Consider the following 14,067-nt stretch of genomic DNA (forward strand, 5'->3'; position numbering starts at 1 on the left):
GGATTTCAGTGTGAATGTTGACAAAGTAATAGAGAAGTTTGTTTCTGCCCAGACCCGAAGAGCAGATTTTGGACAATTTTGAGTAAATTCTGTATCACAAATATGTGTTGTTTATGTATTACTATATTCAGAAGATTTATTAATAGTTTTACATTCATAAATTTTTATCTACATACCTGCCAACTTTTCAAAATGCCCATGGGGGTTTTGCATGCAAGATGGCTGTCATAGTCCTAAAAAACCTTCAAGGGGGCCTGCAAATACATTTTAATGTTGTTTTTTGGCTTCTTCATACTTTTATAAGCCTAAAGTCATTGTAAAATTAATTGTTTTGATTAAATTATGGACAAAATAGCTTTTTCAAAATTTCAATTTTGGAGCCTCCATGGGGGAAATCCCCCGCAAATAGTGACAGTTGGCAGGTATGACATATAGCTCCTCTTTTAACCGTCCTATGACCGAAAACCGAAACAACATAAATTTGCTGCATAATAGGGTCCCAAAATTTTTTCGCCTCGCTCCGCTCGCCAGTACTTGCTTCCACATCGTTTCTTTCTAGCTACGCCCCTGATAAAAGAATGGTCATCTTCTTTTTACAATTATCTTGATTGATTAGTTTTGAATGAGATTGATTGGTAGTGGTGGGTAGTGGAGGGAAGAATGGAAGGTTTTTCTTCACCATTGATTGGTAGTGATGGGTAGTGGAGGGAAGAATGGAAGGTTTTTCTTCACCATTGATTGGTAGGGGTGGGTAGTGGAGGGAAGAATGGAAGGTTTTTCTTCACCATTGATTGGTAGGGGTGGGTAGTGGAGGGAAGAATGGAAGGTTTTTCTTCACCATTGATTGGTAGTGAGTGGGTAGTGGAGGGAAGAATGGAAGGTTTTTCTTCACCATTGATTGGTAGTGATGGGTAGTGGAGGGAAGAATGGAAGGTTTTTCTTCACCATTGATTGGTAGGGGTGGGTAGTGGAGGGAAGAATGGAAGGTTTTTCTTCACCATTGATTGGTAGTGAGTGGGTAGTGGAGGGAAGAATGGAAGGTTTTTCTTCACCATTGATTGGTAGGGGTGGGTAGTGGAGGGAAGAATGGAAGGTTTTTCTTCACCATTGATTGGTAGTGGTGGGTAGTGGAGGGAAGAATGGAAGGTTTTTCTTCACCATTGATTGGTAGTGGTGGGTAGTGGAGGGAAGAATGGAAGGTTTTTCTTCACCATTGATTGGTAGTGATGGGTAGTGGAGGGAAGAATGGAAGGTTTTTCTTCACCATTGATTGGTAGGGGTGGGTAGTGGAGGGAAGAATGGAAGGTTTTTCTTCACCATTGATTGGTAGTGAGTGGGTAGTGGAGGGAAGAATGGAAGGTTTTTCTTCACCATTGATTGGTAGTGAGTGGGTAGTGGAGGGAAGAATGGAAGGTTTTTCTTCACCATTGATTGGTAGTGATGGGTAGTGGAGGGAAGAATGGAAGGTTTTGAATGAGATTGATTGGTAGTGGTGGGTAGTGGAGGGAAGAATGGAAGGTTTTGAATGAGATTGATTGGTAGTGAGTGGGTAGTGGAGGGAAGAATGGAAGGTTTTTCTTCACCATTGATTGGTAGTGGTGGGTAGTGGAGGGAAGAATGGAAGGTTTTTCTTCACCATTGATTGGTAGTGGTGGGTAGTGGAGGGAAGAATGGAAGGTTTTTCTTCACCATTGATTGGTAGTGAGTGGGTAGTGGAGGGAAGAATGGAAGGTTTTTCTTCACCATTGATTGGTAGTGATGGGTAGTGGAGGGAAGAATGGAAGGTTTTTCTTCACCATTGATTGGTAGTGGTGGGTAGTGGAGGGAAGAATGGAAGGTTTTGAATGAGATTGATTGGTAGTGGTGGGTAGTGGAGGGAAGAATGGAAGGTTTTTCTTCACCATTGATTGGTAGTGGTGGGTAGTGGAGGGAAGAATGGAAGGTTTTTCTTCACCATTGATTGGTAGGGGTGGGTAGTGGAGGGAAGAATGGAAGGTTTTTCTTCACCATTGATTGGTAGGGGTGGGTAGTGGAGGGAAGAATGGAAGGTTTTTCTTCACCATTGATTGGTAGTGGTGGGTAGTGGAGGGAAGAATGGAAGGTTTTTCTTCACCATTGATTGGTAGTGATGGGTAGTGGAGGGAAGAATGGAAGGTTTTTCTTCACCATTGATTGGTAGTGGTGGGTAGTGGAGGGAAGAATGGAAGGTTTTTCTTCACCATTGATTGGTAGTGAGTGGGTAGTGGAGGGAAGAATGGAAGGTTTTTCTTCACCATTGATTGGTAGTGATGGGTAGTGGAGGGAAGAATGGAAGGTTTTTCTTCACCATTGATTGGTAGTGGTGGGTAGTGGAGGGAAGAATGGAAGGTTTTTCTTCACCATTGATTGGTAGTGGTGGGTAGTGGAGGGAAGAATGGAAGGTTTTTCTTCACCATTGATTGGTAGTGATGGGTAGTGGAGGGAAGAATGGAAGGTTTTGAATGAGATTGATTGGTAGTGGTGGGTAGTGGAGGGAAGAATGGAAGGTTTTGAATGAGATTGATTGGTAGTGAGTGGGTAGTGGAGGGAAGAATGGAAGGTTTTTCTTCACCATTGATTGGTAGTGGTGGGTAGTGGAGGGAAGAATGGAAGGTTTTTCTTCACCATTGATTGGTAGTGGTGGGTAGTGGAGGGAAGAATGGAAGGTTTTTCTTCACCATTGATTGGTAGTGGTGGGTAGTGGAGGGAAGAATGGAAGGTTTTGAATGAGATTGATTGGTAGTGGTGGGTAGTGGAGGGAAGAATGGAAGGTTTTTCTTCACCATTGATTGGTAGTGGTGGGTAGTGGAGGGAAGAATGGAAGGTTTTTCTTCACCATTGATTGGTAGTGGTGGGTAGTGGAGGGAAGAATGGAAGGTTTTTCTTCACCATTGATTGGTAGTGGTGGGTAGTGGAGGGAAGAATGGAAGGTTTTTCTTCACCATTGATTGGTAGTGGTGGGTAGTGGAGGGAAGAATGGAAGGTTTTTCTTCACCATTGATTGGTAGGGGTGGGTAGTGGAGGAAGGGGAGAATGGAAGGTTTTTCTTCACCATTTTAATCATGATATCGCACCAGACAGCAGCATTTTCCAAATATGTAACTTCAAATTGCAGAAATACAATAAGTTTTTAACTTTTTCTCCTTTGTCAATATCGTGAGGTTGACAAGACTTTTGAAAAAAATGGGTCTTTCAATAAAAGGTTTGAACTAGATAAGAAGCTATATGTTTTTAGTATAGTTAGTACATTAAGAAAAACTGTTTCACAGAATTATTTTCTGTAAAAAGGTAAATTTTTCTATCTTTCTAGGACCAAACCTGTTTGCAAGCTCTTCTCATTTTTCTTGCCCAGATTTTCAACTTCCATTACTAAAGTAAGATAAAATTTACACCATGGGATATTTTCTTGATTTTGTCTTAATCACAAATTTTGACAGTACCAGAATAACATAGTTAAAAATTCTCTTTTAACGGATGGGCAAGTTAAAAATGTAAAAAATAAGATAATTAGGATCAATTTAAGAATTAATCACTTTTTATTTAAACATCAGTCACACTTTGAAATATTATAATATGACTAGCACAGGAAACAATTGGTTATAATTTTACAAAATTATAGTATAAACTATGTTTGTTAGAATACCACATTAAGAATCCAAGTGCAAAAATAAACCATTAAACTTTGGGTGATTCAGGCTTTTCAAATTCTTTACGAAATGTTGTTGATATTATTTAATTAGTAACTTTTAAAAAATAAATGAAAAAAAAAATACTTAGGCTTTACTATGAAAAAAAATTACTTTACTACCTAACTAAAGAACTAAGTCACGGTGACCTCATTTCCTGAACAATGCTATGTTACATTTCTCAGAAAAGCACATGCACACAGCATATCTATTTTTTTAAATATTTTTCCTTGTTCTTTATTCCTTTAAAGAGGAAAGCAAATCTTACCAATAAATCTATAAAAAAAATAATTTAAAAGCAAACATTCTACTGTCTTTCTATTTTCTATTGAATCTGATCTTAGTTTATATTCTGATTAATTTGTTTAAAAGGAAAATCAAATCTAAAATTGCAAGCCTGAATGATAGCACCTATAAACCAATCTATTCTTACCTACCAATATCAGAAAACAATCTCCAATTTAAATCCGGATCAATCCACCAGATTCACTTACGTACTAAAAGTCTGATTGTTAAATAATGTACAAACAATCGCATTCCTTCTGAGGAAAAGAAATAACACATCACACTTTGACGAAACCATTCAATAATCAATAATACTACAAAGAAGATGATAACCAACTCTAACCTTTTAGACACTGCATATAAGATTCCCCCTAAAGAAATGGTCACATGCATTAGTGGCAGGAAAACATGAAGTGTTTGAAATTTTTCCTAATTCACTTGAACATGCAACATTTTAAAAGAATTTGATGGAATACTCTTACATTAATGGGAATAACCACTTGTGTCATTAAAAAAAAAGCTGCGGGCATCTTGGAATTAGATCGTTTTTTTCTTGCATCAATGAACTCTGTATGCTTGTTGGTGCAGCAATTATAAGCTATACATACAATATAATGACAGGGTGCAAATCACCAGAAAATGTTTGACAAATAAAATAGATTTGTCAAGGGAATTCTTGGCTAGACTAATAAATAGTCAAAATGTTGATTGGGAGCAAATACTCATCCAACTACACTATAGGCGGAATTGTCTAAAAATAGGAAGATTTATATACCAATGCTTAATGAAGTAAGACAAAATTTTGTCAAAAAAGGAAGATTTATATACCAACACTTAATGAAAGGAAGACAAAATTTTGTCAAAAATAGAAAGATTTATATACCAATGCTTAATGAAAGCAAGACAATATTTTGTCAACATTTTTATAAAGAGGAAGAATAATCATGATTGATTACAGATTGGTTTTGTCTAGCAGATGTCTTACATCAATATTCACAAGAGTGCACATGGTGAAATGTCTGGTCTGCTTTACTACCATTGATTTTATGTTGATAATCATAAATATAAAGTTTAAATACAAGTATCACATTAATTAACTTATGTGATCCAAGAAAATGAGGTCATTCTAAAAAAAAAAAACCAAGCCAAAAAATACATGTACACCTAACAATCATTCCATACATTTAATATATTTTACATATTGCTTATACATGTATATAGTATACAAAATGTACAAGAAACAGACCAAATCATGAAAACTTTATATTGACTAATGTACCATGAATATGAGGTCAAAGTCAGATGAACCCTGCCAGATAGACAAATTCACTTTACAATAATTCCATGGATCAAATATACATGCATGGCATATCAAAGATAGTATCTAAGAAACAAATGTAACCACAAAAACTTATCATTCAAGGTCAGACCTAGACCTCATTTTCATGCTTTATTGAATGAACCATGAAAATGAGGTCAAGGTCAGTACATACCTGCAAGACAGAAATATTAACATTAGAATAATTTTATACACCAAATAAAGCTGACTTATTGCATACAGTTTTTTTTTAAATAGACCAAACACAAAACTTAACTTTAACCACTGAACCCTGAAAATGAGGTCAAGTTGAGATGACACCTGCCAGTTGGACATGTACACCTTTTAATCATTCCTTACACCAAATATACTATAGTACACTTATTGATTACAATATCTGAGTTGACTTGACCACCCAAACTATCCTTGTTCATGTATCCATGAAATGAGGTCAAGGTCATTTTAAGTGAAAACTGTCTGACAGACATGAGGGTTGTGCAAAGTATGCCATACCAAATAAAGTTATCCTATTATATACTCTTAATAACAGAGAAATTAACATTATACAGGGTTTTTTCCAAGATACAAAGTGTAAAATATCCAGGTCATTCTGAAATATTTAGCTTTTTTAAGTTGGGGACAAAAACTATAATTCCTAGATTTTCATCCATAACCTGCCTTTATTTTTTTAAAGCATCAGATGATTACATAATTCTCTTGGAGTTATAACTATAGGCAGATGAATGTTAATGAATTGATCTGTCTATCAAGAATGCAATATTATGTTCGACAATAGTTATTTACAATTCTATTTGGCAACAATTTAGCAATGCTATGCATGGTCTCAATCTGAATTCTCTGTTTTTCTCTGTCAGAAAGTTTTGGCACAAATCCCTGGAGTATAACTTAATAGCGTTGATGATTTACATGATTCTTTCTTCAACATAAATAGATAAAATTCCTAGGAAACAAAGAAAAGAGATTGAGATATGTACAATAGTATAGAAATTCTTCCAAATATTTATCAAATACCTAGAATTACTTCCCCTTTTCCTCCTAAGGTAAAATAAATGAATGCGTAGTAAACTCCATGGAAAAGCTTTGTCTGGTAAAAATGAAAAACGTTGAACTGTTATAAACAATGGCAAATCTTTTCTCCCATATTTCAAAAATCATTTGCACTGCACCTGCAGAGCTTTAAAATACTTAATTACAATTTCTTTTGAAAATCCTGAGAAATTCTGACTTTTCCCAATTAGAGGTGAAACAATTATATCATGCTTTGCACATTATAAAAATATGGAGATGTGGTATGAAAACTGTAAAATCTTGAAACAATTTTTTTAGTAAATGAATAGCACTATAAAATGAAACAAAATGTTTAGCAATGAACAGCAAAATAAAATGAAACAAAATATTTAGCAATGAATAGCACTTTTTACACCTCCCTAGAGCCAAGTATAAAGATATTGATAAATATAATGCTTGTAACCCATGTCACAGTGGTGGATCCAGAAATTTTTATAAAAGGGGGGTCATTGACTGCCTAAGAAGGGGCCCACACCAGTCATGCTTCAGTTGTTACCTATATAATCAACCAAATTTTTCCCACAAAAGAGAAAGAAATGCTGCCATGTGAAATGACAGCTTCTATACATATTCCTGATATCAAATTATCATACTGATTGGCAAGTGAAATCAGAAAAATTGATAGGTTTTGAATCAACATCATAATACGCTGTGCAAAATAGATAAACAAAAATTATCTTGAAACCAGAACTCTGATTGTCATTTTATATCTACATCATTGTATTAAATATAAAACTCATAAAAGCTTACTGTTACTGGTTAATCAATTCTGACAACAAATAACCAGCAGTTTTTGCAATATCTATTGTGTCAGTACGTTACTTTGTACAATTAAAACGCCCAATTCAATTTGTAAGTCACTCAATTACAGTAATACTATACTGTTATAGTAGAAATTAAACTGATATCGGTTATGTAATAGAAGGTGTATCTGAGAAAGGTAAAAGGGTAAGCACCATTGTGAGGTTCATAGCTTCTGATTATATCATAAACAATTAATATTAATACAATCCGATGGGAAATATGAGTTCCTTACAACCCCTGAGTATACATTGGATACAGATGAATAAATGGAAAGATTGGTGTATTTCTATTAATCAACTCCTTTTTCTAATAAACACCTTAATAATATTTTTTAAATAAACTCACTCTTCTAATAAATGTTCCACAACTTTAATTTTTTTCCCAATTAAAAATTGGAATCCCAATCCTCCACATCAAAAAATCAAATTAAGGATAGAAAGTTAGACAGCTATTACAGTAGGTAAAATGGGTTAAAGTGGAATGACAACTTATTTCTACTCAAGTCATTAATATTGAATTGCTTATTATTCTAAGATCTTAGATTCTATTTGTCTTTCTTACAAAGTACTTACACTCAAGTGTAATGTGAAATTTGAGTTTGAGAAGTTGGTACCGGGATTTTTAATCATTTATAAAAGTAATTGAGGTCATTAGCATCACGATATAGTTCAATTTTGGCTATTCTTTAATCAACATAGACATCACATCAACCTTACATCTAACTGGTTAACTCATAATCTTATTTTTTGTCCAGTTGTCATTGGACCATACACTTGAGTCCTTGAAGATATGTGTAACTCCCCATATCTTATTTGTCAAGAGTCTGTTATTATTGGTTTTTATTAATCATATTTGACTTTGTCAATTTCCTTTTAATCACACTTATTTTCATTTTTTTGTTTCACATTTTATCCTGTAGGGACTTTTAAAGTTTACTTTCGATATATTGGTTTTGCTCATTATTGAAGGTCATACAAATCTATAGTTCACATCTTCTTCATTTGGTCTCTGCTTGAAAGTAAATGTCTCATTAGTAGTTATACCACATCTTCTTAATTTTATATTGAGGTTCAAGTGTCCCATTCCCATTCTAAAATAAATTCCAGAATTTTTTTGGTTTGCTAAAGAAATATCTCCTTAGATTGTGTGTATAAAATATGTATGTACAGGTTTACAGGGTGGTAAAGATTTAATCTTTTGATATCAATTTCGCTGATTTAATAACTTTGGTAGATTGAATTGAGATAGAATGAAATTCGAAACAGTGTGGCTGTGGCCATTGATTGACACATTAAATTCATCCATTGACTGGGACAATTTACGTGAACGTTTGTCTGTTACGACCACTGTTCACGACATACCTACGATAGACAATTAAACTGTGGGGTCACCAAAGGTTTCTTAACGCCTTTAATTATAAAATAATTCGAAAAATCAATCAGGAATAACCTTTATGTTTTGATTTATATAATTGATATAAATCAAAACATCGTGTTATTTCTGATTAATTTTTCGAATTACTTTATTAAGGTGTTGAGAACCTTTGGTGACCCCATAGTTTAAGTGTCTTTAAAAAGTACAAATATAGTGAGCAGTGGTCTTTACATACAAACGTTCACCTAAATTGTCCCAGTCAATGAATGAATTTAATGTGTCAATCAATGGCCACAGCCACACTGTTTTGAATTTCATTCTATCAATTCATTAATTCTAAAACATAAGTCATAACTTTTTAAGTATAATTGGTTTCATTTTCTTTTTTTGCGTTGTTGAGTTGCTGTCTCATAAAAGAATATCTTACTTCATATCTTAACATTTTATTTTCAGAATGGCTAATTTTTATCTAATGCAGTAAGTTAATATTAATCAGAATCAAACAGTTGCAAATTGCAATATGATATGAATTAGTCACAGGTGTTTTAATCGTAGTATGATAGTGCAGCTACAAAGATCTATTGTTCTTAAGTCTGTTGTAATACAAGATGGCATTAATCTTTGAACAAATACATTTACAATTCGAATTTGAAGTTTTAAATCAAGGTGTACTGTATGATCAAGGAGTTTATATAACCTCCTTGGTATGATCAACTCTTATGAGTAAAATAACTTAAAACTTTGAAGTACATTTGTACTTACCTGCAGTATTAACGAGTAAATCGGTCACTCAGTCACAAAGTTCATTGGTCACTCAGCAATGCTGATGTCTCTAAGTCTCTGATGTGGTATCTAACAGCTATTTATCCCAATTACTACAAAACACAAACAATTTACACTTGCAGTTAGAACACTTACTAACATCTATTATATTAAAAGTAGTATAAAATCAAAATGGGACAAAGTACTTAATGAAGTCTTCGTCATCGTCTTCGTCATCGTCTACATCAGCATTTACTTTACCAAAGAATTTGGTATATAAACCATTAGGGAGATGACATTAGCAATATTATTGTGTATATAGAGGGTGGTAGCTTTTTATATAAAATATCATTTAAATTTAATGTTAAAAGTCGTCAAATCCTTCACAAAACTTGATGATTACCCTTCAAATTAAACAATTCACAACTCAAAAGACTTAAGATTATGATGATTTGTCAATGGTGATGGCGTAAATGAAATCATATATTTTCTCTTCCTTGGCCTTCATTTGATGGGTTAATTAATCATTTTTATTTTGTATGACCGACAATTTAAAGTATTATTTCAATTATTACCTTTGTAAAAATGATTTTAAAGAAAGATAAGTCAAAATGCATTTTGAGAAGTAGGGTGTATACCTGTTTAAACTTATAAAGGGTCCAATTTAGTCAAAAGTTTCCATTCAGTTCAAAACTCTATCAAATTTGTAATCTATAAAGTGTTATTCACACTAATGTGTTAATGGTTGTGCAATTTTGCAGAAAAATTTTATGGTCCCAAATTACTTGCATGTTGAAAAAGCATAAATATTCAATTACCATTTCCATATTTTTACTTGTATAAATCATGCATATTCCATGACCCATTACACATTTATACATCTTACTCATAATACAATTAACATATTGCATTTTTTTTACAAGTCATCATCATAAATGGGAAATTTTCACTACTTCATATGTATAATGTATAAATATTTTATCATAAAAAAATCTCTTATTGCTAATTTTTTCTCCCCATTTATTTTATTTTTTTCCATTTCAGCAAATTTCATGACTTTCCTTAAAAAAAAAAAAAAGGCTTCTTGAAAAATATATATTTAAATGAATTAAAATGTATGCATGGGACACAGATGATGGATCCCAATTTGTATATAACATCATAAAGGGACATAACTCAAGAACCATAGAAGTAGCACTACCCAAATTAGTACTTGATCAGAGTTTTGTGGTAATAAGCATTGCATATATTTCATAACATTTGGTTGAGGCCACACTAAGTTAGAGAACAGAAACCAATTTTGGGATGTACATATGAATGGACAGGGGTTAAACCTAATGCCCTTTCTGCTACGGTGGGGGTATAAAAAACAGTAAATGATCATTAAAGAACAAGATCATCAAAATATAGATGAATAACTTCAACAATGCTAGGACTAAATAGATCACTTCTCCTGAAATAAGTCAAGATATGCAAGGCTCATAATTTTACGATAAGTACTGGTATAGTCAATGAATGAGAAATCAAAATGTAACTGTGACTATTCATTATACATGTATACCAGTAACTAAATATAAATTATAAAATATCATTTACTCAATATGTGCAAACACAGCCAATATCAGAACTGTAGATTGTGAACTTCTATCATCAGTACCTAGAATAAGCTCAATCTATAATTAGTTAAAGGTAACAGGATTATAATTTAGTATGCCAGAAGCGCGTTCTGTCTACATTAGACTCATCAGTGACGCTCAGATCAAAATATTTATAAAGCCAAACAAATATTCTTTATACCAGTACAAAGTCCTTAGTAACTACAAATGATTTCAATGTACCTGATGTTACAAGAAAGGTATAGAGTAAAATTGAGAATAGAAATGGGTAATATGTCAGAGAGACAACAACCCAACAAAGAGCAGATATCAGCTGAAAGCCACTATAAATGGGTCTTCAATGCATCCAGAAAATCCCATACCAAGAGGTGGGCTTCAGCTGGCCCTTTAATGAAAATTTGTACTATTTCAGTGAAAATGGAATTCATACTTAACTCCAAAACATATTCATGAACTAAAATTACTGCTGTTATGACCAGGAACTAAGTGTTCTATTGATTGCAATCAGGATGATGGCTGATCCATAAGTCAGAAAATATAGTCTGAATAATTCTGGTTAACCCTAAACGTTTGAATTCAAACATGTGAAATATATTCAAAATATGGAAAACATCTTTCTTTAAATTAGATACAAACCAAAGGAAGGGCTTTGAGATTTCCCAAAGAAGGCTTAGACGTTTAATTTTTCCATATTCAGTATGACAAATGTGTCTGAAGAAGAGCGAGTCCCTGCTTTACTGATTTTCAATAGAAACCAACAGCTATTACATGCCTGCACCAGATGTTTTATTTGTCTCTGTCTTGATCATTATATAACATTCTGGGTTTTTTTTGTAATTTTCTTTTGTGTCTAGGGAAGACTATCAATGATTATTTGCCTTGAAAAGAAGATTGTGGTTTTGTAGGTTTTAGAGTAATTATGTCATGATCTCTAGTCAATCATTCTCCATATGTTATCTTTATAAAAAGAGATTAGTTTTAGTTAAATTTATGTGGTTTTTTTTACATGTACATTAGCATGATAATTTAAACCATGGACAAAATATAATGGACTTTCATCAAAGTATAACTTGGAATATGAAGGATAAGATTCATTCTTAAGTAATGGAACCTGAGGCTCAAGAAGATATAACAATTTCTGAGATGCCTACTTGCACATCAGGAAATGAATGGTTAAAATGTAACATCTTCCAAGAGTGTAATTTAAAAGTAGAATATACTTCTGCTGTTCCAAACATTTCTCCTCTGAATTTCTCCATTGATGTCTTTGAACAAGGATTTAAAACTATATGTATTAGTTATATTCATGTAACAAAATATTTACACAAAAATTCTCTAAAACTTTATTCATCACAGGATGAAATTTTCTTGCTACATTGTAGTACAAATGATCTACAAGACTCAGGTCAACATAGACTTTCAATGATTACTCTGACTTGACTGGATTCTCAGTCTCTGTCTCTTTCTCTCTCTTTGGTTAAGAGTCAATAAATAAAACTCCATCACAGTTCTATCATGTTCAAATGATAATAAATTTTACTAAAGTAAAATGGGATGTGAAGTATACTTCAATGAGACAAAAAACTGACAATACAACAACAACAAAGGCCAGCTAGAGCCAAAATCTTTGTAAGGCATACTAACAATACTTTCTATAGTATTATCTTTAAGACCATCCTTTCTGAAATACTTTCCAATTTCAGGGGGGTGGGGGATGAACTAATCGAAAACTATGCAGTATTCCGAAAAATATATTTTACCAGTATTATCAACCATTCTCTCATTCATTTGAAAAGGGTAGAGATTAAATTGGATCATCTTTGATAAGATTTTAGTCCATCTTTCATTAACTTCATTACTTGTTTAATCAACTATAATAAATTTCTATTCCTGTTCTCTTTCAAAAACTATGATTCTGACATGCTGATTTTCAATACTACTATGCCCCACTTTTTAAATTACCAGTATATATAAAACCTATGATATAGAAGATGAAATTAAAGTGTATTTTATGATAATTACTTTTTTAATAAAAAAAAATTCAAAGTAAACTAAATAGTTTAAATAATTTGAAAAATGTAATCAATTTTTAAGATACATTCAGAGTAAAAGAAAGAGCTGAGCATATTGGATTTTCTCCCATTGAAATCTTAAAAAAACCCAAAGTTTTCTAAAAAAAAAAATGATATAAATTTGAGATCTTTGTTTTAAAGAGCACACAATAAATGTGATAATGCAGAAGATATTTTGAAAAAAAGCTAATTAAAAGGACTAAAAACCTTATTGCAGAGAGAGAGAGAAAGTTTTTATTTTTATCAATTTTGTCCTTCTTTAAATTTTTGTTCATCAATAGTTTTTCAAGCATATGAAAAAAATATCATATATTTTTAAGACTAATTTTATAAAACAAATTTATTTACTTTAGTATTATTGACTGATTCCTTAGTGTGAGGTACCAAATCACAGCTTAGAACAAAAAATAAAATGTAGAACTTACCAGCATCAAGAAATGGTATTTTCCTCAGTAGAAAACATTAATATGAGTGCTGCCTATAAACACATAAGTGATTCAAATCTTTATGGTACAAAAACTCAATGGAACTGCTCATGAAAGCTTAATTACCACAACTTTTATTAATTTTTTTATACTGAACAGAAGTTTTTGTTTGAACTAAGAGTTAAATGTGACAAAAATCCACTTGAGATTATTTACAGAAATTAACATTATAATAAATAAACAAACACTTTAACACCTGTTCTGTCTTACCTGAAAAATAAATTATAGGTGTAAGATTTATATAACTACCAGAAATACATATTACCTATGTTTAATTAATGATGCAGTTTGTGATTTCTATACATATTGTATTTGCACAATTTAGCACAAGTTTGAGAACAGATCTTAAGTGGTTTTGTGCATAGATTAATTACAAAAATATGGAACTTTCTACATTCATTGAAAGCATGTCAAAACTGAGTAGACTAAACATAATGCTGTAGACCTTCCTAATCAATGTCCGACATCTCAACTTGTAGAACTTTTTTGAGCCCATAATATTATACCAATATAAGCAAGATTAAGTATTAATGATGAGAATATGCAAACATTTATAAG

At 32.5% G+C, this 14,067-nt stretch overlaps 1 protein-coding gene across 4 annotated transcripts in view; it reads right to left on the reverse strand.

The window, feature by feature from the left end:
* The window catches only part of LOC139526816 (neuroglian-like), a 124,899-nt gene that overhangs the window by 76,544 nt on the left and 34,288 nt on the right, over nt 1-14,067 (reverse strand). For 2 of the 4 annotated variants that reach the window (XM_071321970.1, XM_071321982.1), the window contains one exon: nt 9,337-9,449. The gene's annotated coding sequence lies outside the window, so the exon portion shown is untranslated. Of the gene's footprint in view, nt 1-4,141; nt 4,363-9,336; nt 9,450-13,449; nt 13,722-14,067 lie in introns of those variants that run through there. The other 2 variants (XM_071321977.1, XM_071321994.1) reach the window with 2 other exon arrangements.

The sequence above is a fragment of the Mytilus edulis genome, chromosome 1 (assembly GCF_963676685.1).
Source record: "Mytilus edulis chromosome 1, xbMytEdul2.2, whole genome shotgun sequence".
NCBI classification, from domain to species: Eukaryota; Metazoa; Mollusca; class Bivalvia; order Mytilida; family Mytilidae; genus Mytilus; species Mytilus edulis.